This window comes from Chrysemys picta, chromosome 1, assembly GCF_011386835.1.
Source record: "Chrysemys picta bellii isolate R12L10 chromosome 1, ASM1138683v2, whole genome shotgun sequence".
NCBI classification, from domain to species: Eukaryota; Metazoa; Chordata; order Testudines; family Emydidae; genus Chrysemys; species Chrysemys picta.
Window position 1 is genome coordinate 50,041,847 of NC_088791.1, and position 27,365 is coordinate 50,069,211.

The following is a 27,365-nucleotide window of genomic DNA, read 5'->3' on the forward strand; positions in this document are numbered from 1 at the left end:
GCAACAGGACCAAGTTAATATTGCTGTTGGAATCTGCATTTATTAACTTAGCAACTTACATGTTGCATTAGCACAGTTTTTTGCGTTTAATTTCCTATGTTATTTTTAAGGAAAAAAATGAAAAGTCCTTAAGGCAATAAAAGCACTTAATCCAACTCAAATACTGAAGAGGACATAACCTTTTAAATCATCTTAAATATTTACGATGCCATAAGCTCTTAAACTTCCTGGAATACTTAGCCTGCCTTAAAACCTTACACCACTCAAACTCCCTAGAGTGACATAAGCACCTAAACCGCCTCAAATCCTTCAAAAGGACACAACCTTTAGACCAACATTTGGAGACTAATTTTTACAGATATTGTCTGTTACTGCAGGCACAATTTTGTCTGTTTTTATCCACAAATCAGGCAGCAGGATATATAAATATTATTTGCATCCACAAAACCATTGTGATGATAAAATTATTTAGTGTCTGCAAAAATATGAGTGCCAGGTGAAAATCTAATCCCAAATACTACAAGCAGAATAACTAACTATTGAATATGCTGTCCATTTATAAGAGAGTACGGTATTTTAAGTCTTTAGGACTGACTGGTGTCTAGGGACGTATACTGAAAACAATGGATTTAATAGCTGCACTTTTAAAAACTGCACACATGTATGGCACAGTTCAAATATGAACAACCTTAACTGTTTTAAAATATAGAAATGCTATAGTTACTATTCAATTGTTCATCAGTTTTCATCTATCTTATCTTTTTTTCTTCCCTCCACAGATTTGGGGTCATTCCAAATTACTACTATTTTTATGATAAGTTTATACATAACCAATTGCGTTATGTATAAAAGCAAATGTAGCAATATTTTTTAAAAGAGGCAGAACAAGTGAGTTTTCTTCCTTGCAGAACTCTAAAATACCTGATTCTATGTTGCTCAAACTTTAGAGATAATATGCACCTTAGGCAGAGAACAAATACAAAAATGTGCAGCACAAAAGAAATTTTACAATAAATTATGAGCATGTGAATATCAGGTGACAAAATGTAAACAGTTGTGCAATCTTAACTACTGTATACCAAGCACTGCAAGTATCCATTCTCATCTATAGAGATGTATTTACAGAATATGGCACAACCTAATGGTTTGGATGATCTATCCTGTTTGCATCTAGGATCAGAACACGAAAGTCCTCTCTCCTGGGGCTCCCTACAGACACTGTCACTCCTTTTATGTAAGCCCGCTGGGCCCTGATTGGCTGCTCTGTGTGGCCTCTTTCCAATTACCTGCTCCCTACACAGCCTCCCTTGGGTGCTTTAACCCTTTCCTTCCCAATGTGGAGTTAACACCCCATCACAGTCACCTACATACTATGTCAATAAGTGCTCAATGCATTAATGAATAAATAAATATCAAGCCCTGAAAATTTATGTACCAATGGCAAGAGAGCCCGAGAGACAGTGTATGTATTACAACATCCAATAACTATAGCACTATCGCATATGAAAGTGCTCAATTTTCTCTACACCCAACCTACTACTTAAGCTACTCCCAGTTCAGTTTTTCACCCTGATTGTGTGTATCTTTGCCTTCTCAACTGAATAAATCAGTGTTCAAGTGTTTGATTACCTCACCCTCTAGTGGCTGGCCTAATAGTACTGACAGTTAATGAATGTTTGACCACTAATGGATATTTTAGTTCAAGTAGTCACTGGATGCTTCTCATAGTACCATAGCTTATCCTCCCCTCTTCTGTCTTTTTTACATACTGTCTCCTTGCTTACCTCTTTCCATTTATACATTCACTATGGACACAATATAGATGTAAAACATTTGAATACCATCTGGTCAAAAAACACAAATGCAAAAAAGTCTTATAACTACCTATTCTTGACTATAAAATAGCAAACTACTGTGAACCCAAATTTTGGTTCTTTGCTACTCCACTGATTGTATTAACAATTACCATTTTCTATGTCATCTTTGGCACTTTACAAATATTATCTAGTTAATCCAAGGTACTCCAATGAGATATTTATCTACTAACCTTGTTTTAAAGATGGAGAAAACAAGGCAGAAAGCTTCAGTGACTTACCCCGGGCCACACTGGGAAATATAAACAGTGTCACATGGTCTATAAATTGGCTGATGGACCATAAGAAAAGAGTTATGATTAAATGACAATGCATCAAGTCGTGGAGAAGTAACTAGTGGGGTACTACAGGAATAAGCATTAGGCAGAGTTTCATTGGCAAACACCAGTCAGGACAGAGAATTACTATCAATGGACACAGTATAATTAGAAACATGGAAGAAAACAAATGAGATTCAACTCGGAAAATGCAAACTAAGATCCTGATCCTGCAAACAGTTTTCAATGAAACATAGGAGTTCTCTTGTTTAATGGAATTATTGAAAGTAGTAAGCATTGTTGGCAATGATTTAGGATTAAGCCTTATTACAGGGATCAGCAACCTTTGGCACGCAGCCCATCAGGGTAAGCCCCTGGCAGGCCGGGCCGGTTTGTTTACCTGCAGCATCCACAGGTTTGGCCGATCGCGGCTCCCACTGGCCGTGGTTCGCCGTTCCAGGGCAATGGAGGCTGCGGGAAGCAGCGCGGGCTGAGGGATGTGCCCTTTGAAAGGTCAAAGTATTAAAACTCATGATACTGAACTTGGCCGGCCATGGTCATAATCATGGAGTAATTCTTGAATATATCAGGTTTGTCACACGTAAGAAGCGAAGTGGTTCCTTGGCTGTATCATGAATTCTACGGGAAAAAAGAAATCTGAATGCCAGACCTGAAACTTTTGTTACGAAAACGGAGCAGATTTCTCTCCTGGCTATATAAGTAAGGCTTAAAAACCAGATTTCAAAACCAAAGTCCTCTAACTAAAACTATTCTTACACTGGAGTTTGGATGGCTCCCAGCAAACATGTCTTTGATCTATGGGCAGTCTCAAACCTCACTGAAGCTGATGGCATGCTAGCTGCCTTCCACTCAAACTAAATGAAGGAACAAGTAAATGCCCATTTGTTCAGTGATCATTGAAACAATGGAAGCCACTGCCCAAAGCCTAGACTGATAAACACAGGGGTTGAGGATTAATTGGTGGAGCTTCTGTGTCTGTGTGTCAGATGCAGCCAGGAAGAAGGCAGAGAGGAGCAGAAAATGATGATATAAGATAAGCCCTGAGAGCTTGGCCCTGGGAGAAAACAAAGAGAGACCTTTTGGAACAGAGTGCTGGCTGGAAAAATCAGGCTGGAAAAATCAGGCTTAGAATTAGCAAAGGAAACTGCTTTCTGTTTGATTCTACTGTGTTCAGTGAAACAGGACTTTGTGTACATTCTTTCTAAATACAACAGGATTGCATAAAAGAAATGGCTACTTCAATCATCAATTCCTCTTCTTACTGGAAATAACCCGCCACACCTTGAATATTATCTAATTGCTTGGACCAAAAAGGGTAATGCTGTATTACTGGAACAGGATAATACCCTTGGGCTGTCCTTCACTATAGAACATATTTTTGCTTACTGTTGCTGCTTATTTTTATAGCTTTCTATACAATCAAGTGGAGCGAATTTCGTGTCTGGATCTTTATCAGATATTTTAAACCAGATGGAGGGATGGAGCCTTATCAGACTGCTCCTCTTCAGCTATTAGCAGCCATTCACATAAGGACAGTTTAAGAACTGGAGAATTTAGCTGTAGGGCCTCAAGCCAAATTCTTACAAAGACACAGTAGGTTCTCAACTTTAAAATACCTGGAGGCATCTTTTTCTTCATAAATTTTGTAGGACTTTACATTAATGTATGCATGTCTGAGATGCTTAGAAAGATTAACCTACTAAGATATGTATGTAATGAATTGTTTCAAATCCCTTGGTTGTAAAAATATCAATTAAAAATGGAAAAAAATGTGGAAGAATCTGTTCAGAGTCCTCTGCTTCTGTAACTGGAAAATAAAACTACTCTTCTTCACAATGGATGGCAGGAGTGTCTCCCAGTTCTGTGACTGGGTTCTGCCCTTAATAAAGACCTCAGAAATCACTTCCATCACATCCAGCGTAAATGAAGGCAGTAGATGGAACTTGGGAATCGGAGCATCATTTAACTTTTCCACCGAAGCAGTTGTCATCCCTAAAAGACGTGGTGATAGCACAGCTCTCCCCTCTGCACAAGAAAATCAGCTAAAATTGCCTTATTCTTTTTGAGTCAGAGTAAAATTGGGGAAAGGAGGTGGAGAGAAAGGGGATCAAAATTTAGTTTTATTCCACTGATGCTACTGCCTGTCACTAAAAGATGAAGAGCTGAAATCCCATCAGTCTGGATTTGCAGATCTGAGGGTGAAGAATTAATATTTTTCTGTTTTTGTAGAAAACTCCTTGATGTATGGCTCCATTATTGAATGTTAACAGCTGCAGTTTAAATTACAAATGAGGATCTATTAGCATAACCATACTCAGTTTCTATTTAAAACTAAAGATTTTAGCCAAAATTATGTCAGCTGAGAACCCACACATTTGCATTTGTTAATATAGAGAAAGGAGAGAGAGAAACAATTTCCTGATTTCATTACAAAAGACTTTACTTAGTATGAGATCTAGAACAGTAACAATGTTTAAGAACATTTTGTAATTATTATTGATAACTCTTTTAAATGGTAGGGTGGCTATTTGAGACAACTTAGAATAGAGAGACTTTAAAAGGCAGCAATACTACAGTGTTAAAAAAACTAAGCCCTTTTTACAGTTCTCTCATCAAGCCCATCTATTTTTTCTATATAGGAACATTTAAGAAGCCCTAAATAGCATTGTTGGGGATAACTATTTAATTAGTCTAGGCTTCCACAAAACAGATGGCTTCTGATCTTACACTTCTTAACCACAGTATTAGTGAAACTGCCATCTTTTGTAAATAGCTCTTCCCCTGAAGAGCTGCTTGTGTTTACTTGTAACCCACAATGCTAAGCAAAATGAATTTAAGAATTGATTCCCCCATACAAATACGATGTTTAGTCCAATGTATATGCATAATAGCATATCCAAAACAATATGAGAATACTACGCTATATATACTACACACACACACCTACCAAATGTATTACATTAGCAAAATAACAACTTGTGTTATTGTCCATAAAATTGTATTGTATTTCAAATTCTACAGTGGTGAGTGATACATGAAAATTAATCTGGATATCTAGAATTAACTTCCTTTTATTGAAAGTACTCAGCAGTACTATTTTCTTCCTAGAGAGGAAATCAGGTCCTTGAGAGCTCTAGTACTGGCCATCTTCTCTGCATGGTTAATGGAGAGAGATACTACGGCTAAAGGATGGGACTAGGAATCAAGATACCTAGAGGTGTGATCCAGCTACCATTTAAACTAATGGCTTTCCATTGACTTTGACAGGAGTTGGATCAGTCCCCTAGGTTCTGCAATTAAGGTTTCACCAAGTCCCTTAATTTCTCTGTGCTTTGATTTCTTCACATGTAGCACAGACAGGTGACATAAAATCCTGCAAAGGAGATTTCATTCCTCTGCTACAACACAGCTAATGATTTAAGCAGTCTTAGTGGCACTCCACACTTCATTAAGTTGTGATACTTAATTCATTAATGTTTATAAAGTACTTTGAAATCCTCTAATGAAGTGCAACATACTATTATTAGATATGCAGTACCTTATGCCCCAAAGGATCCCACACAAAAAAATCCCTTTACTACTATTCAAAGATTTCTTCCTCTGGAGCATAACATTGAAGCTGTTGATCAACAGACAGTAATCCTACAAAAGGTTTACTGATATATGAAGACTACTCCATTCAGTTATAAGATGCACATTCCATACCATATTTCAGCTCCTAGCTGGCTCAATGCCGGGTCCCTACAATGAAATGTAGCATGATATCAGTCTACAAAATCATTACTTTTGTGAAGTGCCTTGACATCCAATCTTCTAAAAGGTGCCTCTTTATCTTACCCCATCTAGGCAAGACGAAATATTTAGCAATCATTCAGTTTGCCATGCTCTCCTTCCCTTCCCCATCTTGAAGGAAAATTATCTCACATTACACTAACATGATTCCACCTATCAGGAAGCAGAAAGGAAGGAAGACTGTCAGTTTCCCAACCCAATCTGGATTGCCAATCACCCACTTTCCAATCCACTTTAAGTAGGATGAGAAAGAGGCGACTATAACAAAGCAAATTACTGATAAGTAGTTTTCCGTTGTCATATGTCTTGTCTCTTCCCTTCCCTGTAAGAATTATACTTAGAAACAAGGATTATAAATGACTATATGCATAATTTTATGAGTAAAATATCTAGTATTTGAGACACTGTCAGCCTCTGTAAAATAGCCTCTTATTACTTGGGACAATGGGTAAAAACATCTTTCACTTTCTGCCCAGACAGAAATTTGACTTCAAATTTTGAGTCAAGCTGACAGTGCTCTGGAAACTTTGTTACTCAGAGAGGTGGGAACTGCTTCAATATATAATAAATTAGTTTCCTCACCTGCAATTTTTATCACGCAGAAGGAATCTACTGATATTGCAATCTCTGCTCAATTACATCTTCCCTATTTACTGTGTTACAATCCTGAATGAGGTTCCCCTGGTGGACACTGAGCAGGTTTCTGTACATGTGGGTAGATCCAAGGCCCCACATGCTCTTGGCTTGATGGGTCTGAGCACAGTCTAAGCACTGTCTCTGGTTCTGGGCTTCTAGGCATAAATCCTGCCTCAGACCTCTCCCTACATAAGAACGGCCATACTGTGTCAAACCAAAGGTCCATCAAGCCCAGTATCCTGTCCTCTGACAGTTGCCAATGGCAGGTGCCCCAAAGGGAATGAACAGACAGGTTATCATCAAGTGATCCACGCCCTGTCACTCAATCCCAGCTTCTGGCAAACAGAGGCTAGGGACACCATTCCTGCCCATCCTGGCTAATAGCCATTGATGGACCTATGGATGAACTGGTCCCTTGGGCAGCAAATAACTCATTGTCTTAAGGGGTTTCCATTTGAATGGGAGACCTGCAGATTAACAATGCCTGATTGTTTTGCAAGGTTAGCCCTCAGCTAACACAGGCTGGAATCTCAGTCCACACTGGAGCTAAAAAGACAACAATGAAGGCATAGAGCGGTTTACACTCAAAAAGGCATTTATGGATTAAAATGTATAGCCAATTGATTTTGACTACACTTGCAGTTCCATATTAAAAATGTTCAAGAGACCAAATAGCCCCACTCAGACAATGTATTGTCTATAGACAAAACAGTATGGTACAGGAAAGAAAGAATTAATACATCACCAATCCTTCTAGGAAGTGAGTTCTCGCAGAACATTCAGTTCACCTTACACAGAAGGTGTGGTCCAAAATACACCCCCCCCAAAACCACTTGTATTGATACTAGACCTCTTTACAAGTAAAAGGCACTGTATATGTCAACCAAGACTAAAATTTCCCAATCACTTTGTTTTTCGGGTATTATGGTGTACCCCTCTTATCTCTGTTTTCAAGCACAGCATTCTAAAAACTAGTTGGGCCATGAAGGCACTCCCTACCTGTACTTACATAACTTGCTTTTGACAGTTTTCCTATCTGCCTTTGCCAAATGTCGAGTTGTACTGTTACAAGATATTATGGGATATTTAAAATAAGTGAGCAAGAATAAGCATAATACAATTGTGCATGATACTATTAATGGTTATTAATGTGGGTGGGAGGGAGAGAAAGAGAGATAGTGTAACATATGCATTGGCTAACACTTTAACAAAACAGAAATTTCATACAGACATGTATATACACTAACCCATCACACACTGTTCAGAAGCAGTTTGGCTGAACTGGAGTTTTACAATTGTCAAAACTAGGCTTCCTCTGACAGGCTGTTGTGATAGCACAGAGGATGCCTTTCAAAGCTGAGCATCCTTGAACTAGTGGAGGGGAAAAAACAACCCTATATATCAACTCAAACAAAGTTCTCCAAATGTGTGTGTGTGGGGGGGGGGGAAGCCTATAAAAATCAAATAACTCAATTTTAAACAGAGGGCCAGCTTTAGTGGATCTGCATTTAATTTACCCCAGGTGGGGATCTGAGCCAAAAAGCTTTGAGATGATGATCACGACATTGTTTCTGGGGAAATGTTATGACCATGTTTACAGCACATGGTTCGCCACTTCTAAGATCCAAGTATTGATAGGCATTATTGTGCCAAAGGGCATGCTAATAAAAAGGAAGTACTTGTCTAGGAATTATTAATATGGGGGCATTTCCCTCATTTGAGGATAGCCCACAGGCTGACTTTGCTTTGGAGTAGGTGAGAATGAACAATACCAAATATTCCTTTGATGGTGAATCCTTACTTCAGGTTGGACAAAGATTCCTGAAATCAAAAATTCATTGTGGCTTTGCTTTGCATTGGCATCCTGTTGTTTTAGTGACACCAGTAAATATGGTGAGCTATAGCAAAAGGAAGATGTGTGCATTAAAAGCCTAGGAAAAAAGGAACAGAAGAGTAGTGTTCCAAGTGAGAAACTCAAAATAGTACACACACGTTCTGATTAGCCCATTTACATGGAGAAATAGAATAAGAGAGTAAATCCAGCTGTCCACATTGATAATTTTAATAAATGAAAACCGGCAAATTATAAGTAAAAGATATCTAATTACAAAATTATACAATTGTGCCATACACAAATACAACCTCTATGCAAAAAATTGCTTAATACACATTCCTTCTAGCCTTTTATAAACCTATTATGGTCACACAACTCAGAATTACAGAAACTAAAACTGGCAAAAGAGCAGAACAATGAAGTCTCTATGATAGCATCGTAAGTTAAATACAGTAGTTGCCATTAAAAAGGCAACATTTGCCATCATTTTAATTACAGGAAAAAATCGAACATTGGATGATAATTGTTAGTAAACACGGATTTAATGTCAAGCACTATATAATCATTACCCAATAAGGTGTCAAACTGTTCTTTATTTATTTTCAAACAATCTGAAAACATGCAGTCTAGTCACTTCCATTTAAATACGTAGCCCAAAAATAATTTTTGTAAAAGCGTGCTACTAGCAGCAGAATTTTTTTAATGTGACGTCTTTTGCGCTCTACAATATTGGACAAAAAAAATGTAAAATGTACTTTGAAATAAAAGGTATATATTTTTCTTATTCGTTTCCTCTTCCTTCTTATAAAAAAAGTATAGTATGGAGAAAAACAAATTAAAGTATTTCCATTTTTCAGTCTGTAAAGCTCAAACATACAGGTTAAAAAAACAAAATTAGTACATTTCATAGCAATATTCACTTCATTACTAATGTTAAAATGCTATTTGAAAGGACATTGTGTTGATGATTAACATTAAATATTTCTTCAACATGGAAAATGCATTACCATCAGCACACACAGACGAGGAAATAAATTATCAGTTCCAAAAAGAATTCTGTTTATTCACGCAAAGGAGAGAAATTTTATTGTCTGTGTCAATGACAATGGTAACATTTTTGCCTCTGAGATAGGTCACATAGTGAAGTCCCACACCATGACTTGGCTTCATACCCTAAAGGTAAACTAGAGTGATAGATGATAGATGGAAGAAATGGTGAAGCTGAATACCCGGAGAACCTAAAATCAAGATCCATTGCCCAAAAGGAATTTAAAAATCCCAAAGCATATTTCAAAAAGAGCAGGGGATATATAATGTGGAGTCCCTAACAGCATAACTTCATATTACAACACAGCCTCATAGAAGGGCATCTATGTCAAAAGCAATTTAAATAGGATATCCCTACCTTACATGGTAAACTTGCAGTCACTGGATTGAAAGAGGCCTTGTTAAGGCATCTGAAAACAGAAGGGACTAAAAATGAACACCTCACAATTCACAAAGAGGCCCTGTGTTTCAATGAAAGAGGACTCAATAAGGCTATTTAGCTGGCAAATGTTCTAGGATCATTTACTCTACATGGGCCCAATTCAATATCTATTGAACACAAAGGAAGGTCTCCCATTGAATTCAATGGGTATTAGACGAGGTCCTGCATGCAATACCAGACTATGATCTGTCACTCAAACTGGACACATGCTGTACAAAATTTTCAAAATTCAGTGCTTAAAGTTAGGCTCCTAAGTCCATATTTAAGATATTCAGATAAGTGACCTGATTTTCAAAAGTGCAAAGTACCTGCAGTTCCCATAAGCACCTGTTAGAAAATTTTGGCCATCGTCATATATTAGTGCAGTAATACACCGCTATTATTACTTCTTAATTAATACAGTAGCCTTGTTACCTGGCATCAAGACATCACCCAAAGAGCTGCCAAAGTACTAAAACACCCTACATACAATTGTATTTTACAAGAATATTAAGGTTGCAAAGTCAAGTTCTACCCGAACTCAGCCCCCATGTGCATAAGTTTCCTTTAAATGATCGCACACTATTTTTCCATAAAATCTCTTTCTCATTCAGTGCCTAGGATGGATGGTGCTCACTGAATGGGTAGCTATTCAATATTTCTTTTTATCCTCATCATCAAATGCGTGGCCCCCATGTCTTAATTATTACACAGCATCCACACCCTGCATTGAGAGAAATATTCATTTCCTTATGGGTTTTTATGGCTCTCCTTACCATAATACTCGAATCCTTCACAAACATTAATGAATTAATCTTCTCAACACCCTGCGAGAAATGATATCATTATCACCATTTGACAGATGGGACAGAATACAATTTTCAAATTCCAATTTCAAAACTGTCTAAGTTAGGCCAAAATTAAGGCCAAAATTGTCAGAAGTATCTACTAATTTTGGGACCCAGCTTGAGACAACTATAGCCTGATATTTCAGAATACTTGGCATTTCATGGAACTTATCTATATATGTTTAACGCACAGCTCCAACTGACACAGCCAGGGTAAGCCCCCTGGCAGGCTGGGCTGGTTTGTTTACATTCCACGTCTGCAGGTTCGGCCGATCGTGGCTCCCACTGGCTGCGGTTCTTCGTTCCACGCCAATGGGGGCTGCGGGAAGCGGCACGGGTCAAAGGAGGTGCTGGCCGTGGCTTCTCACAGCCCCCATTGGCCTGGAACGGCAAACCGCGACCAGTGGGAGCCGCGATTGGCCGAACCTGAGGACACGGAAGATAAACAAACCCTGGCGGGCCGAAGGTTGCCGATCCCTGCTCTAGGCTTACGTATCAACTAAGGCTACGTCTACACTACCCGCCTGAACCGGCGGGTAGAAATCGATCTCTCGGGGATCGAATTATCGCGTCTCGTCGGGACGCGACATTCGATCCCCGAATCAGCGCTTGTACTCCACCAGGGCAGGTAGGAGTAAGTGCTGTTGATGGGGGAAGCCGCGGAGGTTGATTTGCCGCCGTCCTCACAGCGGGGTAAGTCAGCTCCGATACGTCAAATTCAGCTATGCTATTCGCGTAGCTGAATTTGCGTATCTTAAATTGACCTCCCCCCCACCGTAGTGACGACGTAGCCTAAGAGTGTGTCAGGCTTAATGCTGGCACAATATTATTAAAATTCAGTTGTTAAAATTGCAATAAAATATGTAGTATTTAGACTTTCCTAAATGCTGGTGAACAGATGATTATAATACTCATGCTAATCTCTGTATGTCTCATGTTAAGAGTAATATCTGTATATTTATGTTACATAAATCTCACATGGCTGGGACAGACCCCTTGATAACAAGAGCCATTAATCATTGCTGAGCCTCACCCATAAGAAGGGCTATATCCATTAATACCCATTAAAAAGCAACATGTCCACATTTCCTGTGGACAATACAGCAGGTAGAAATCAGTTTACAGGACAATGGAGAAGGGGAAGCTTCCATCCCATGGATAAGTCACACAGGTGGACTTCAAAGAATTACCTCTTGGACCCCTGACTACCATCTTTGCAGCTGTGAGTCCTGGGGTCAGAACAATCACCTGGCAGGATTATCAGATAAAAGCTGCCTAGTGGAAGGAAATAATGTTCTTTTAATCAGCCTGGACCCTAAGAGGCAAAGACTTTGTCTGCCAGGTAAAAGACCCCTAGCCGTCAAAGCTGGGATAAGCCTGAGAAGCTGAACCTATAAGACTCTGTTATGTTGAACAGAAATTTTATAAGATAGTAACTGAAGTTTATGTCTTTGTCTGTCTGTGTCTTTATTATTCTTAGTATTGTGCAAATATTGCTTGCTTAATTATCATTTAATTCATAAAGCCTACATAAGATTATTATAGGATCAGACTGACCATTGTCTCATTGGAAACAGGAGGGAGATCTAAGAAGAAATTGATCTGTGGCATGTGTTTGGCCATTTTGGAACAAAGGAACTTGGCCGTTGTGACATTACAGTGAAAACAGCCTAATATCACAGGGGTCCACTTACTTGGTGCCAAGTGGGACTGAGATTTCCCAGGGGACTGTTTAAACTCTATACTGAGACAGCAAAAGCTTAGGGAATTAATCAGGAGTGCGATTAGCTGGTGTGACACCTTAGCGTTACAGCCATAGCTGGCACTGGATTAACTTCAATATTATTAAACAGTCTGCCCTGAAGTGGAACCCACAGTGATACCAAGCGGTGTGACAGGAAGTTCCTTACCTGTAACTGAAGGTTCTTTGAGATGTGTGGTTCTTATGCGTATTCCACATGTGGGTATGCATGTGCACCAAGTGGCTGAGATAGAAGATTTCCAGCAAGCAATGTTCTTTGGTCTGCATCTGCTTACTTGCCCTACTCATGCTCTGAAATAGGGTACAAAGGGAAGTGCAAACTGACAGCTCTCCAGTTCCTCTCTAACCATGAATCATAAGGACATGAAGCAGAGGGGAAGGAGCGTGGGTAGTGGAAAACAGCTATGGATCACATATCTAGAAGAATCTCCAGTTACAGGTAAGAAACCTCCATTTCTTCTTCAAGTGCTGGTTCCTATGTGTATTCCACATGTGAGTGATTAAATAGATGGTATTTAAACAGGTTCTGAAGAAGATGAAGAAACAAGGAGGTATCTGTGGACATAGAGAATTCTGACTCCTAAGAAGGAACTGGAGAGGCAACTGTCTGCATCGCCCCTTATACTCTTGGTTCAGAGCACAAGGAGGGCCTGTGGCAGAGACAGAGCTAGAATCCAATTCTGCAGGGTGGCACTCAATTACTAAACCAGAAGACCATCCTTTCTCCCCTTCCTCATTCATTATACAATTTCCAATTTACGTATCAAATGAGACTAAGGTTCTACAGACATGTTCTAGGCATTATTTTGTGGAAGTCCTATGACCACAGGAGGTCAGACTAGACAGTCATAATGGTCGCTTCTGGCCTTAGAATCTATGAAACCATGACAACAGCCTCAGTACACAAAGAAAGTTTTGAAAATCTTGCTGCCAAACTCTACCATGCCTCTACTGTGCATGTACAAATGGCAATTTACAAAGGCTTATAATTAAGACAAATTAGGATGGATTTTCATAGGAATGGAAACAGGCACATCCCTGATCCAGTGGTGACCCAAGATCAAATTTCAAGTCTTCACTCCAAAGCAAACAGTTGAAAGACTTTTTTTTTAAAAGGCAAAACAATGATTTTTCCCTAACAGTTGTCAGAAACGGCAGAACCATTCTTGCTAAAATTTTCAAAAAAAAGTTCAGCCTGAGGCAGACACCCAACATGGAGAACTTCGGCCTGAATAGGTAACAGGGTCTTATAGTTGAAAGTGTAAGGTAACCTTAACAATGGGTTTGCTACCAGCTCTGCTCATAATAAAAGTCATACACTTTGTTTCATAAGGAGAGTGCTTGCTCCTATTAATGATTTGTTCATAAAATCATAGAAATATAGAGACGGAAGGGACCTCAAGAGGTCATTGTAGTCCAGCCTCCATGTTGAGGCAGGACCAACTATACCTCAACCATCCCTGAGAGGTGTTTGTCCAACCTGTTCTTAAAAACCTCCAGTGACAGGGATTCTACAACCTCCCTTGGAAGTCTATTCCAGGTCTTTCCTAATATCTAACCTAAATCTCCCTTCCTGCAGATTATGCTGATAACACTTTGTCCTACCTGCAGTGGACATGGAGAACAACTGATCACAGTCCACTTTATAACAGACCTTAATATATTTGGAGACTATGATCAGGTCTCCTTCAGTCATCTTTTCTCAAGACTAAACATGCCCCATCTTTTAACTTTTCCTCATAGGTCTTGTTTTCTAAACCTATTATCATTTTTGTTGCTCTCCTCTAGACCCTCCAATTTGTCCACATCTTTCTTAAAGCATGGCACCTAACGCAGGCCACAGTACTCCAGCTGAGGCCTTAGTGGTGCCGAATAGAGGGGAACAATTACCTCCTGTGTTTTATATAGAACACTCCTGTTAACACATGCCAGAATGATATCGCATTATGGGTCATATTCTGTTTGCAACCCTGCATATCCCAAATCCTTTTCTGTAGTACTACTGTCCTGCCAGTGATTCCCATTTTGTATTTATACTGATTTTTCCTTCTTAAGTGTAGTACCTTGGCTGACTGTCTATAATTCACCTAGTCCTCTTTGTTCTCCTTTTTAAAGACAGGTACTGTATTTGCCCTTCTCCAGTCTTCTGGGAGCTTACCTATTCTCCATGAGTTCTTGGAGATAATCACTAATAGTTCCAAGTTTGCTTTGGCTAGTTTCTTAAGTATTCTAGGGTGAATTCATCAGGCCCTGGGTATTTTTGCCTACTTCTGTCTCTTTTATATATAGGATAATAATTTAGTCATGCCATCCCTTTCACGCTCAAAAGAAAAAAGTGTTCATTTTTAACAACTAAATCTAGATTATGTTTCTGAATTTCCTTTTAATTATTGTCTTGACCTAAAATCCATTGAAGTCAAAGGGAGTCTTTTCACTTACTTCAATGGGCTTTCATGCTATATGTGCTGAGCATATCATCAGCACTTACAGAATAAAAATGAATAATATTTTAAGCTCTCATAACTTTTACAGACAGCGACTAGCATTGCAGACAAAATCAGAGGCAAAATCTACACTGAAAGAGTAAATGAAATGAAAGAGGAAGGGAGAGGGGGAGAAAACCATTATAAAATTGACACAAAATGAAATGATGTGCAAAGCCCTGCCTCCTCCTACTTCTCCCACCTCTCCAAAACAAACACTTGCTCAGAAAAGTTTACTCTATACTATACTTTCCTGGGGAGGGAAAGATTGGAGTAACTGGCATGTGTGAAGACAATGACCGCGTTAACGTGATATCATCCAACCCTGGTCTAGTGCTTGGTGCCAGACAAAAGTCAGATAACATTTTGTAAGCTTTGAAAAATAGCAATAGATCATTTTAATACATCGTGTGCCTCATAACCTTTAGTACAAGAAGTTAAAAGACATCTCTTTACTTCCTATTGGTTTGTGAATATTTCCTATTGTGGTTGGAATTTAGAATGAACATTTTTAAAAAAATCTGCTTTTTCCATAATGAGAAATGCTCAACCGGAAATAGTAACAAAGCAGTAGAAATCTATAACCAAAATTACTATCCCTGCAGTACATCAGAGCTCTGAATGAGATTAAGATTTCAGCATCAGTGATCCCCCAGCAAAGTAAAAAGAGAAGTGTTCCTTTACTTTGCACTGCCCAGCAGCGTCTTACCTCTAAGGCTGGTACTAGCACAAAAACATGCCTCTTCTCTTTTTTTTAAAAAAAGACAAAAATTTAAAGTTATTAAGTGGTAAAAAAGTGTGCTTCTTATTTTTATGGTCAGCGCACAATTTTCACAAAAACAAAAAATGATACCACTTACAGGTGGTAATATTACAGAAAAAAATAATATTCTGGAGCTTACTGTCTGTCACATCCACGAAGGGCACATACTTTCAAACTTTCTGCAGCCACTATAGCATTTTCCAATGCTCTATTTCACTTTTTAAACAATACCATTCAGTAGTATTGTAGTATGCATAGCATACACTACCACGTTAGAATCAGTCGGAGCCACAGATACATTATAAATTACTTACATCTCCTTGGGGTCCCTTCTTTACCTCCCTGTGTCGAGGGAAGGAGTAGCCTTTGTCTTTCTGCTTACTCTGGCTCTTCCTCCAAAGAGCTGTCTTTCACTTCTCCAGCAGATAAGGATGAAGTTTCCTCAGCCTTTTAGTTATCTAGGGGAAAGGAATAGAGACAGGTGTAAGTTTGTCACTTTGGATCCTATATCAGGTGACTATAATGATTTATTTTAAATACAATTCAGTGTATTTACTGAAAAATATAGTTATATATGTATACAGTATACTTGGCAGAGGGTGTGTGAACCATTTGATTTATACATCTTCCTATATTAAGCATCTAAAAATATGCAAAACAGTCACCTACTTCATGGTTAGGATTCATAACAAGCTAAACATAGCTCAGGAGCCAAACATATATTCTCATTTTACAGTGCCAAGAAATTCATAATAGTTTAGATAGGGTTCAGATAAGTACCTTAAGTTTTGGTGCTCATCCAAACCAACCCCCTATTTTGAGAGTTGCCCATCACTCAGAAATATTCTTGTTATTCTTAATGTTCACCTTCTGTTACACAAAACTGTAGTGTCTTGTTCTCTGTTGCCTATGCCTTATATAGTCATTTTCATCATGAAAAACGGGTGCAAAATGGGTAGCATTTTATACCAATTTTACACTGGTGTAACTGACTACTCAAGCTGAAGGGCATTAGGGAGTCAGGCCAATGGTAATTTCAGATGGGAAGTACACAACTGGTTCTTTTGAGTTTCATAGAAATTTTCCCTCCATCCCATTGTCATTTAGTTTACAGCACACTAACAACCTCAATTAGTTTTGAACCCAGAAGGCAGGCAGCAAACCTATCTGCTTAAGTGGAGACTATCTAATCCTAACAGTTGGACCAAACAAAATAATAAAATGAGGAAGCAAAGTAACAACATTTTTCCAGGCTCCATTCTCCCAGGCCAACCGTGTGAAAGTAGATGAAAAAGAGAGCCAAAAGTCTAATCTCTCTCTCTTGAGTCTCCAGCTGATTTCATCTTTTAGAGTCCGTGGTCTCACCTAATGTATTTCCAGTATGGTTCAACTCTTACCCAAATGCTGGTCAGCTTTTGTGAATCCAAAGTTTCCTTGCTAAGCAAACCTTAAAAACTAGGTATTTTGTATTTTAATATTTCTTCTGATTGTTAAACACATATCTTTTTCGCTTTAATCTCCAGAATACAGCAATGTTTTTGCTGTATTTTGGGTATGTGCAATCAATGTATATTCCTTCAGGGAAGCCTTTTGAACTGGCAGAGAGTGAATGATTGACATCAGGAACAAAACTTTTTGCTGTCATAAAATGGCATGTCATTTATAGGAAAACCCATGTTAATTAATTCTCTCCATATATACCAGATTTGTCAGAGGAATATACGAGGTCCTTCACACTATTCTCCCTAATAGCAGAAGCAAATTAAATTGTGCATGGAAAAACACACCTCTTTGTGCTAGTGAACTGAATGTCTCCATGTATAACACATCTCTACTTTATGTGACGAAAAAGCTTATATCAACAAAAAGAAACTTCGCTTAGATATCAGTATGCACCAGTCCCTCTTGAAACTCCATGAAATAACACCTGACTTTCATGTAAAAAAATCTAACAGCTCCCTACACGTCTATACCTATCTATATTTATCACTGTTCTAGCTACACATTGCAGTGGGGAATTTGGCCTTATAAAAGGTATTTTTGTCCTTTGCCAGCTTAACATACTGGGTCAAAATACATACAGTGTAATAGTCACTCCCTCTAGTGGATGGAAACCTTCAAAAGAAGATAGACAGTAAGTCCTGTTACAACTAATGACTGTTAATGGTGTTTTACCCTTTATCTCAAGAAGCTGAATTTGAGAAGTAGTATGGCTCTGTGGATAGTGTACCAGATGGGGAGACAGAAGATGGGGGATCCATTCTTCGCTCCACCACTGACCTGCTGTCTGACTTTAGGCAAGTCCCTTCCCCAAGTGTTCCTCTGTTTCCTCTTCAACACTTTGTAGTCTTGTCTATTTAGAATGTAAACTTTTCAGTAGAGTTGGGTGAAATATTTTTGGCAAATAGTTTATTCTTGACTGTGAATTGTCACTATGACTGGCAATGAATAGCCAATGGGCCAGGGAAAGAGCGTAAGAATGATCCTATAGCCAGGAGATGCACTCACCTACGATGTGAGAGACCCAAGTTCAAGGCCCTGCTCCAATGATTATTCAATTATTTATAAGAAGTGGAACAGCTTCAACAGGGGAGATTGAGAGAAACCTGCCCCAGACCATCCCATTGCCCAGTGGTTAGGGCACTCTCCTATAATGTGGGAGACCCAAGTGCAGATCTTTTCTCCACATCAGACAGGAGAGAATTGACCCACGGTCTCCCACATCCCAGGTGAGTTCCCTAACCTAAACGTTATAAAGGAGACAATGGCTTCTTCCTCTTCCTCCAGGTTATGGGTGGGGGGTCTCTCTCCACTGTTGAGTGAAGCTATTCCTCTTTTGCTTTTGTCAAAATGCCTCAAACCAAAAACAAAAAATTCAGAGTAGGGTAGACACAAAACATTTTGTTTCAACCTGACCTGATGTTTTTTCTATTTTTTTTTTATTTGCTTATACATATATTTATTTATGGTTTGACCCAAAACATAACATTTCCCCCCCGGAATTACCAGTGAACCAAAAATTCCATTATTCAGCAGCTGTCCTTTTTGGTGTCCTTTACCATGTGTTTCCACAGCACCTTGCACAACAGGGGCCTCATCTCATGTTGAAGCCTCTAGTCCCTACTATAATACAAGTAATTAATGTGCATGTATAAGAGCTGAAATCTCAGCAAAGATCGCCTTTGCATAAGTTTGGTGAAATGCACTCTGCATCATTAAATTAGGTGACATGCTGTTGCATTACACCATTTCCCAGAATGAACCCTATGAAATAAAAAAAAAAAAAAAAATACTGGAAAATATTGTCCCCAACAAAAACACAACAACAAAAAGAGAGAAGCAGCATGGTAGTAGAACAGTGCACAACCACGTGTCTAGTGTGTACTTTTATTCCCAATTATTTAAATCATTGGTTCTTAGTCTTTTCCATACCATGACCCCATTTCTAACAGGAAAGAAAACTGAGGTGTCCCCCCTTATGGCTTTGTGACTAATCCTCTTCCAGATAGCTAGTGGAGATAGTCAAGATCTGCTGGTTGAGAACCGATGGCTGAAATCATGGCTATGAAGATCAACAACCTCCAAAGTGCAAATCAGTAAAATGGGAATTTCCAGCCTACTTGTTACATGTGTATCCATTTTAAGGTTAGAAAATTACATTTTTCTGAAAAACTGATTTTACATATGCATTAGCTCAGTACCATCCCTAGTGCAACTCTATGTCAAAGATATTACTTCAGAGATAAAATTTGTCCCATTATATGTACAAATACTTGACTTGATTTAAATTGGACTTCCACTCAGGAAACAACTGAATTTTACAGGAGACCTATGGGATAGAAAGTGCTGGAAAATATCTCCAGAGCACATGTATAGTAAGTTAGGCCTTTACAAACAGTAAGAAGGGTGTACATACACTAACTATATATGTAAATATACATGATTATGTGTGGGCCCCTACCAAATTCACGGTCCATTTTGATCCATTTCATGCCCAGAGGGTTTTAAAATTGGTCAATTTCACATTTTCAGACGTTTACATCTGAAATTTCACACTGTTATAACCATGGGGGTCCTGATCCAAAAGGAGGTTGGGGATGGGGGGGGTCACAAAGCTGATGTAGAGGGGTCACGGGATTGCCACCCCAACTTCTGGGCTCTGAAGGAAGCAGTTGCAGAGATTCCTGCAGCAGGGGGAGATTCTCAGAGGTGGAGGTGGGTCTGTTCTCCCCCATGCTGCTGGGAGCCTTCAGAGCTGGCAACAGCCATAGAGCTTCCGGCAGCTGGGGGAGGTACCCAGAAGTTGGGTCTGATCTCCTCCCAAGAGCAGTCATGCAGGAGAAGAGGAAGTCCTGTCCCTCCCCTGCCCGGCCAGGAGTAGCAGCTAGGAGCCCCAGGCAGAGGCACTCCCAGCAGCACGCAGGAGATCAGACGCACCCTCCACCTCTGGGAATCTCTCCCAGCTGCAGGAAGTTCCATGGCTGCTGCCTTCAGAGTCAGACCTGACTCTGAAAGCAGCGCAGCCGCGGAGCTTCCTGCAGCCAGAGGTGGGTCTGATCTCCCCCAGAGAGTGACCGTGCAGGGGAAGAGGAAGTCCCATCCCTCCCCAGCCTGGTGGACTAGCTGCTGAAGCTGAGTGAATGGTAGGTGCCCCCGCCCCTCCAATAGCTAGATTTCACAAGGGTCTCATTTCACAGTCTGTGACGTGTTTTTTGCGGCCGTGAATTTGGTAGAGACGTAATTATGTGTTGTGGTGCAAAAGTTTTATCAGCATGACCTTCACCACAGCTGATGAAACCACAAGTGAGTTATGCAGGTGATCCCAAATGAGTGTTGATAAAACTCTATCCCACACTACTATGTATTTTGTACACAGGATGTTACAGAAAATGAATCTTAGGAATGTTTTTAAAAGTCCTTAACATTTATTAGGCTTATATACCTTACCTTACCATAAATTCAATTCTTAACTCCTCTAAAAGTGATCTAAAACAGCTTACCCACACAAAAAAATCTCACTGAATTTAAAGTCTGATATCTCTGCCTCATTCACAGCTAGACAGGATGGATTGGTCCCATTAGGAAACTAGGAATCTTCCCTATCCAATGATATAAGACTCTTGTTTCTTGTTTCATAGGGTCCCAAAATAGCTGATTTTACATTTACAATATTTTTCACTATAGAAATGTCATTGGGGCAGGCTGAATCTTTCCACATCCTAGGACTTGGACAGGAGTAATATCAGATATGGGACAGGGGAATAATTTTCACATTTGGGGAAAGAAAGAAGAAACTTTTCTGTGGCAGATTAATTTAAAATAAAACAGTTGTTTGAAATTGTTGGGGGGGGGGATTTTGGACTAAGTTCTAATGAGATGGAATAGAGGGAAAATGCTGGCAAGATGGTCAAAGGTTCATGATCAATTCATTTATCACATGGCTTAGTAGTTTAATCACACGGATATCAGCTCCACCATTGAATTAGGTGCTTAGATGAAGACTAACTGGTTACAAGTTAATCTGCACAACAATGAGACAACATAGGCTGTTAGGATGTGCAGTTGAAGGAACTGGCAGAATATATATTGGCACCCATGCTTCGAGAAATGTAGTCAACATCTGAAACACAGGCATGTACCTTAGAAAGATCATAGGCTACTCCTAGATGCCCAATATAGCAGCTGTGGTTAAGTGTGCTTTTCTTCATCTACCCCTTGTGAATTGCTTGACATTTCACCATTAAAGGCGTTCAACACAATCCAATGAAACTAGTGTAGCATGCATCTGCCTGCTTATCACGTAGAATTTCACATTGAGAGAACATTAAGCTGGTGCTCTGCAAACTACCCGGGCTGGTGATCCGTTTTCAGGTAGGTAGAATTCAAGATGTTAGTTTTAACCTATCAATCTCAAAGTTTGGGCCCTGCAATCACCACTCTTTCCATAAAATATTGTCACACTCATGTTAAAGTGTCTATTGATCTGAAGCTACCTAGCAAACAATGGGAGGGAGTTGCTGGCAGGGTGTTCTCCCTGTGATGTCTTCAAATCTGGAACTTGCTCTCCACTTTAGTTTGCCAGAGTTTAGACTTAACCTGCCAGGCCCATTACAGAGTTCTCCATTCTTCAACACCCTGACCAGGCTTTTAGGGAGAGATTGGGCTTATTTTACCTTCATTATATTTGCCAATGGATATTCATTTGTGTCAAACCTGGGTGATTAGTCCTTTTTGCTGAATTGATGTTTATATTGCATATTTTATTTTAAATGCCCCCCCCTTTGCATAGTGTGGAGCAACTATAGAGGATATGGGTTAAATTTCCAAAAGCACCTAATAGATTCATAGATTATAGGACTGGAAGGGACCTCGAGAGGTCATCGAGTCCAGTCCCCTGCCCGCATGGCAGGACCAAATACTGTCTAGACCATCCCTGATAGACATTTATCTAACCTACTCTTAAATATCTCCAGAGACGGAGATTCCACAACCTCCCTAGGCAATTTGTTCCAGTGTTTAACCACCCTGACAGTTAGGAACTTTTTCCTAATGTCCAACCTAGACCTCCCTTGCTGCAGTTTAAACCCATTGTTTCTGGTTCTATCCTTAGAGGCTAAGGTGAACAAGTTCTCTCCCTCCTCCTTATGACACCCTTTTAGATACCTGAAAACTGCTATCATGTCCCCTCTCAGTCTTCTCTTTTCCAAACTAAACAAACCCAATTCTTTCAGCCTTCCTTCATAGGTCATGTTCTCAAGACCTTTAATCATTCTTGTTGCTCTTCTTTGGACCCTTTCCAATTTCTCCACATCTTTTTTAAAATGCGGCGCCCAGAACTGGACACAATACTCCAGCTGAGGCCTAACCAGAGCAGAGTAGAGCGGAAGAATGACTTCTCGTGTCTTGCTCACAACACACCTGTTAATACATCCCAGAATCATGTTTGCTTTTTTTGCAACAGCATCACACTGTTGACTCATATTTAGCTTGTGGTCCACTATAACCCCTAGATCCCTTTCTGCCGTACTCCTTCCTAGACAGTCTTTTCCCATTCTGTATGTGTGAAATTGATTTTTCCTTCCTAAGTGGAGCACTTTGCATTTGTCTTTGTTAAACTTCATCCTGTTTAACTCAGACCATTTCTCCAATTTGTCTAGATCATTTTGAATTATGACCCTGTCCTCCAAAGTAGTTGCAATCCCTCCCAGTTTGGTATCATCCGCAAACTTAATAAGCGTACTTTCTATGCCAATATCTAAGTCGTTGATGAAGATATTGAACAGAGCCGGTCCCAAAACAGACCCCTGCGGTACCCCACTCGTTACGCCTTTCCAGCAGGATTGGGAACCATTAATAACAACTCTCTGAGTACGGTTATCCAGCCAGTTATGCACCCACCTTATAGTAGCCCCATCTAAATTGTATTTGCCTAGTTTATCGATAAGAATATCATGCGAGACCGTATCAAATGCCTTACTAAAGTCTAGGTATACCACATCCACCCTTCACCCTTATCCACAAGGCTCTATCCTATCAAAGAAAGCTATCAGATTGGTTTGACATGATTTGTTCTTCACAAATCCATGCTGGCTGTTCCCTATCACCTTACCACCTTCCAAGTGTTTGCAGATGATTTCCTTAATTACTTGCTCCATTATCTTCCCTGGCACAGAAGTTAGTGACTAAGGAGCTTAAGACTCATATTTAATAGTGACTTAGGGTAGGTCTTACACTACATCTGTGAGTGTGCTTCCTAGTGCAGGTAGAAAGATGTGCTAGCTCTCCTCAGGCAAGCACATTAAAACTAGCAGCGTGGTCATGGTGGCATGGGCAGCGGCTTCCACAAGCTGCCAGAGTGCAAGTCTGTCTGACCCTCAGAGTATGTATTAGGGAAGTTAGCCCGAGTCACTGGCTATGGCACTGTGGCCACACTGCTATTTTTATCTCACTAGCTAGAACAGAACTAGCACATGTCTGTCTACCCACACTGGGAAGAGCATTCCCCACTGCAGTATAGACATACCCCTAAGAACTTAGAAGCCAAAGTCCAATAGAAAGGCTCCTGAGTGCCTAAATCCCTTTTAAAAATGGGACTTAGGGTGCTTTTGAAAAATGTTTCCATATTTTTATAGCTATATTATAGTCACACACATTCATGCGAGAAATTCTCCAAATATTATTACTACTATTACCATAGCACTTAAGAGCCCTATTCATGGATCAGAACCCTGTAGTTCATATTAATATTATACAATAAAAATGATTCAAAGTTAGAGGATACATTTGTTGGACAAATGATTCTTCAATTCACACAGAAGCCCCAAGTAACTTTTTTAAACATACAAGAAAATTCACAAATGGAATTCACCAATGTATACATTTCACCATTATAGTGGAATAAGTATTCTACTTTAATTGTATTTATATTAGTATTTATTTTAAAACATATTTAGCATGCAGCTATTCCCCCCCCCATACAGCACCAATGTACTGTGCCTAATTTACAGAACAAATAAATTATACATGTATAGACTTGCTATAGTTTTGAGAGCACACATTTTAAACTACTGTGGCCCATTATCAAAAAATGGATAATATAAAAGGGCTCATTACTAAGTGAAACCTTAACAATTATATTCAATTTATATGCAGCACAAACAATATAAACATGATAGAATTCACAGTTCAATAAGTTCCACTTATTATATTCCATATTTTTTAGAATTGCCTGTGCATTAGCCTTTTTCCCCCAGTGGAAAAAAAGCTTAAAGAAAACAGGCAGGAAAAAATACCTTATCTGTATTTCTCTTGCAATTCAGTTTGGACAACAATATTTCCTAAGCGAATCCTATTCACTGCTGGATATGTAATTACCTTCAGTTCATAGTCTAGACATTAATGCTTTCGTAGTATTTAAGACTCCTTGTAACATGCTTGCTGCTTTAAGTAAGCAAGGCTAAATCTTGACCAGATAAATTAGCGAAGAATGCAATAAAAGCTGCAATAAAAGAACTTTATCCTCCAAACCTTCAAGTTGCTGCTAAATGAGATTTCTTTGAAATGCAGATCAGTTGAAATAGATTAGTGAATTTTAGCTCCTGTCAACATCATAACAAAATACAAATACAATTGTTCACTGGCCTTATCTCCATGCTTCCATCTGCTGCCTTGTTATTTACTTTCCTTGATTTACTATGCAGATCTAAATAAGGCACATCAAGGAGGGCTTACAACACAATGGCTTCTTAAGCTTTACATCAAGGTATTTGAAACTGAAGCCCTGAAAGGGCCGCCATCAAAGACATATCTCTAATGAACTTCCATATCAGAGAAGGTTTGGTATTTAATACTGCTGTGAAAAGAAAAAGCTACAAATCAGAATGGCCTATGAAGGAAAAAGCCTCCAAATCTTGATGAGATTAGCACATACCAGAATTAATATCCCAATAAAAATGATATCTGTTCCTCAAAGAGTTAAACTTCCAACCTTTACAAAAATAGTGTCAGAATGGGGAAAATCAGTTGACAAAGTTAAAAGGTCAGAGCAGAATTCTTTATTTTTCCCCCCAAATGTTCAAAACACAGTTTTTGCTTCTTGCTCCATTAAAAGACACTGGTGACAAATCAGAGTTAAACTCAAGCACCAGCATTACAATGTTACTTTCTGTATCATTGGAATCTCACAATATCTTTTAAAAAATTAGCAACTGTATTGTGAAACACCTTAATCTAAAATGACAGAATGCATCATTTGTTCATCAAATTTATTATTTCCCTTTTCTCCGCCACAGCAAATAATGACAATGCGCGCTAAAATTTTACATCCGTTTGCTTAAAAAAACAATCCTTAAGTGTCGTTTCTGCTATAAGCCATAACCCCATTGCAAGGCACAACAAACAAAGCAGGAAGTTTTCTCCTCTTGATTTTAGTTCCCTATGTACATTTCCAATACATTAATCAAATATAAGTAGTTAAAAAAAATTCTCACAACCCACATGCAGTATTTTACAGCAAACTGACAACTATTATGGGTGTATTGCTATTTCATGTTTTTTACCAAACATTAACGTCTATAAACAAAATTATATTTTTCTTTCTTAAGAAAGCATTTCAATCATTTATGTCCTTCTATAGCAAGGGAAGATCCCACAAGCATGTTCTGTACTGTGGATCAATCAGCTCCAAACCAAAGTAGACATGTTGTAGGCTCCAGTGCCTGGAAATCATGCTGCAGGCTCACCAGATGATGAAAACTGAGGTATGCAGTGTATGGTAGCCCCACATGGCATCCGTTAGCTTCTGGGCATGTCAAACTTCACAACTACCCTACAGTCAATGACAGCAAACACCTTCCCTTTTCTTCTTGCCTCCAAACATATACTTGTCTTTCTACCCTTCTTCCAAATTACAGGCAGTCTTCCAGAAACAAAGCCCCAAAACAGAAGCAACATCCCATGGCTATACTACAGAAATCACAGTTGTCTTTTTGCTAGATTTCATTTCATATGGGCTGTGTTCCAGAGTTATTTACAACCACAAGAGACCACTACCTTTCCTTGTTTAATGAAATGACAAAACAACAGATTTGCATATGCAAAAGCAGGTGCTGTAACAGGTTTGACTACTCTTGACCTAAGCCTGTTTAAAAAAAGGGTTATCAGCAACAGCTGTCCCTAAGGTATCGGGGCTCTGATGGGCAGTCAAAACTCCACCATCTGTACTCCCGTTTGTTAGAAATGACAATCTGAATTAAAAGCTGGTCAACAAATCTCGTATAACTAATTCTCTCTGCGTCTTCATCCATATGTTGAATTCCCAAGATGCAGAACTCTTTGGCTATTTATTACAAATACCAAGCCTATAAAATTAAATAAAATAAGATTGACTGGGGAAAATGTGAAAGGTAAATTAAAAATGTGTTTTAATTATTTTATAATATATAGTAACCTGTCCCCCCATTTATAATAGCATTAGGGTACCTCACATCAGAACAAATTATTAATTTTAACATTGCTAATTAAAAGATTGATTGCACTGTACCATTACTTAGCAGATATACTATTACCAACTATGATTTTTATTTAGTTTAACTTGTTTTGAAGAAAAACTGGCTCATTATACAAAACAGTTCAGAACACCTCTCTGTGTAATACTGTTTCATAAATCAGTGAAGGTAAGTGTGCTTTTCATTTTGTGTTCTAATTTTTAACTGATGAAAAGGAACTATATTTTTTCCACACTAAAGGAATGAACCTGGGTCTGAACATGACCCCTCTGTGAACAGAGTGACTTGTTTTGGAGCTATGCTAGCAGAAGGTAGCACCATATGCCCCAAGCCCAGCTTGGATGCTCTTTCTACAGTCTAATGGGCTTGTCAAAAGAGGTTACAATCACAAATCTACTTTCTCTAGATATACTTTATTATTGTATAAAGTAAAAAGAAAAATCACATTATCCTATCTTCTGCCTTATACAGGTTAAAATTCAAAACATTCACCAAACTGTCCTAAATTCATTAAGACATACCTATTTTTTTTACAAAGTATGACATTCTTTTGAATGAAGTTCTTTATCAATATTAGTTTTACATTAATGTGATTGGTTGTTAACAAACTCACATTAGGTT

General features: G+C 39.0%; 1 protein-coding gene across 24 annotated transcripts in view; it reads right to left on the reverse strand.

The window, feature by feature from the left end:
* FOXP2 (forkhead box P2) overlaps positions 1–27,365 on the reverse strand; it is a 584,095-nt gene that overhangs the window by 495,262 nt on the left and 61,468 nt on the right. For 23 of the 24 annotated variants that reach the window (XR_010590215.1, XR_010590183.1, XR_010590211.1 and 20 more), the window contains exon 2: positions 16,053–16,196. The gene's annotated coding sequence lies outside the window, so the exon portion shown is untranslated. Of the gene's footprint in view, positions 1–16,052; positions 16,197–27,365 lie in introns of those variants that run through there. The other variant, XM_065556318.1, reaches the window with a different exon arrangement.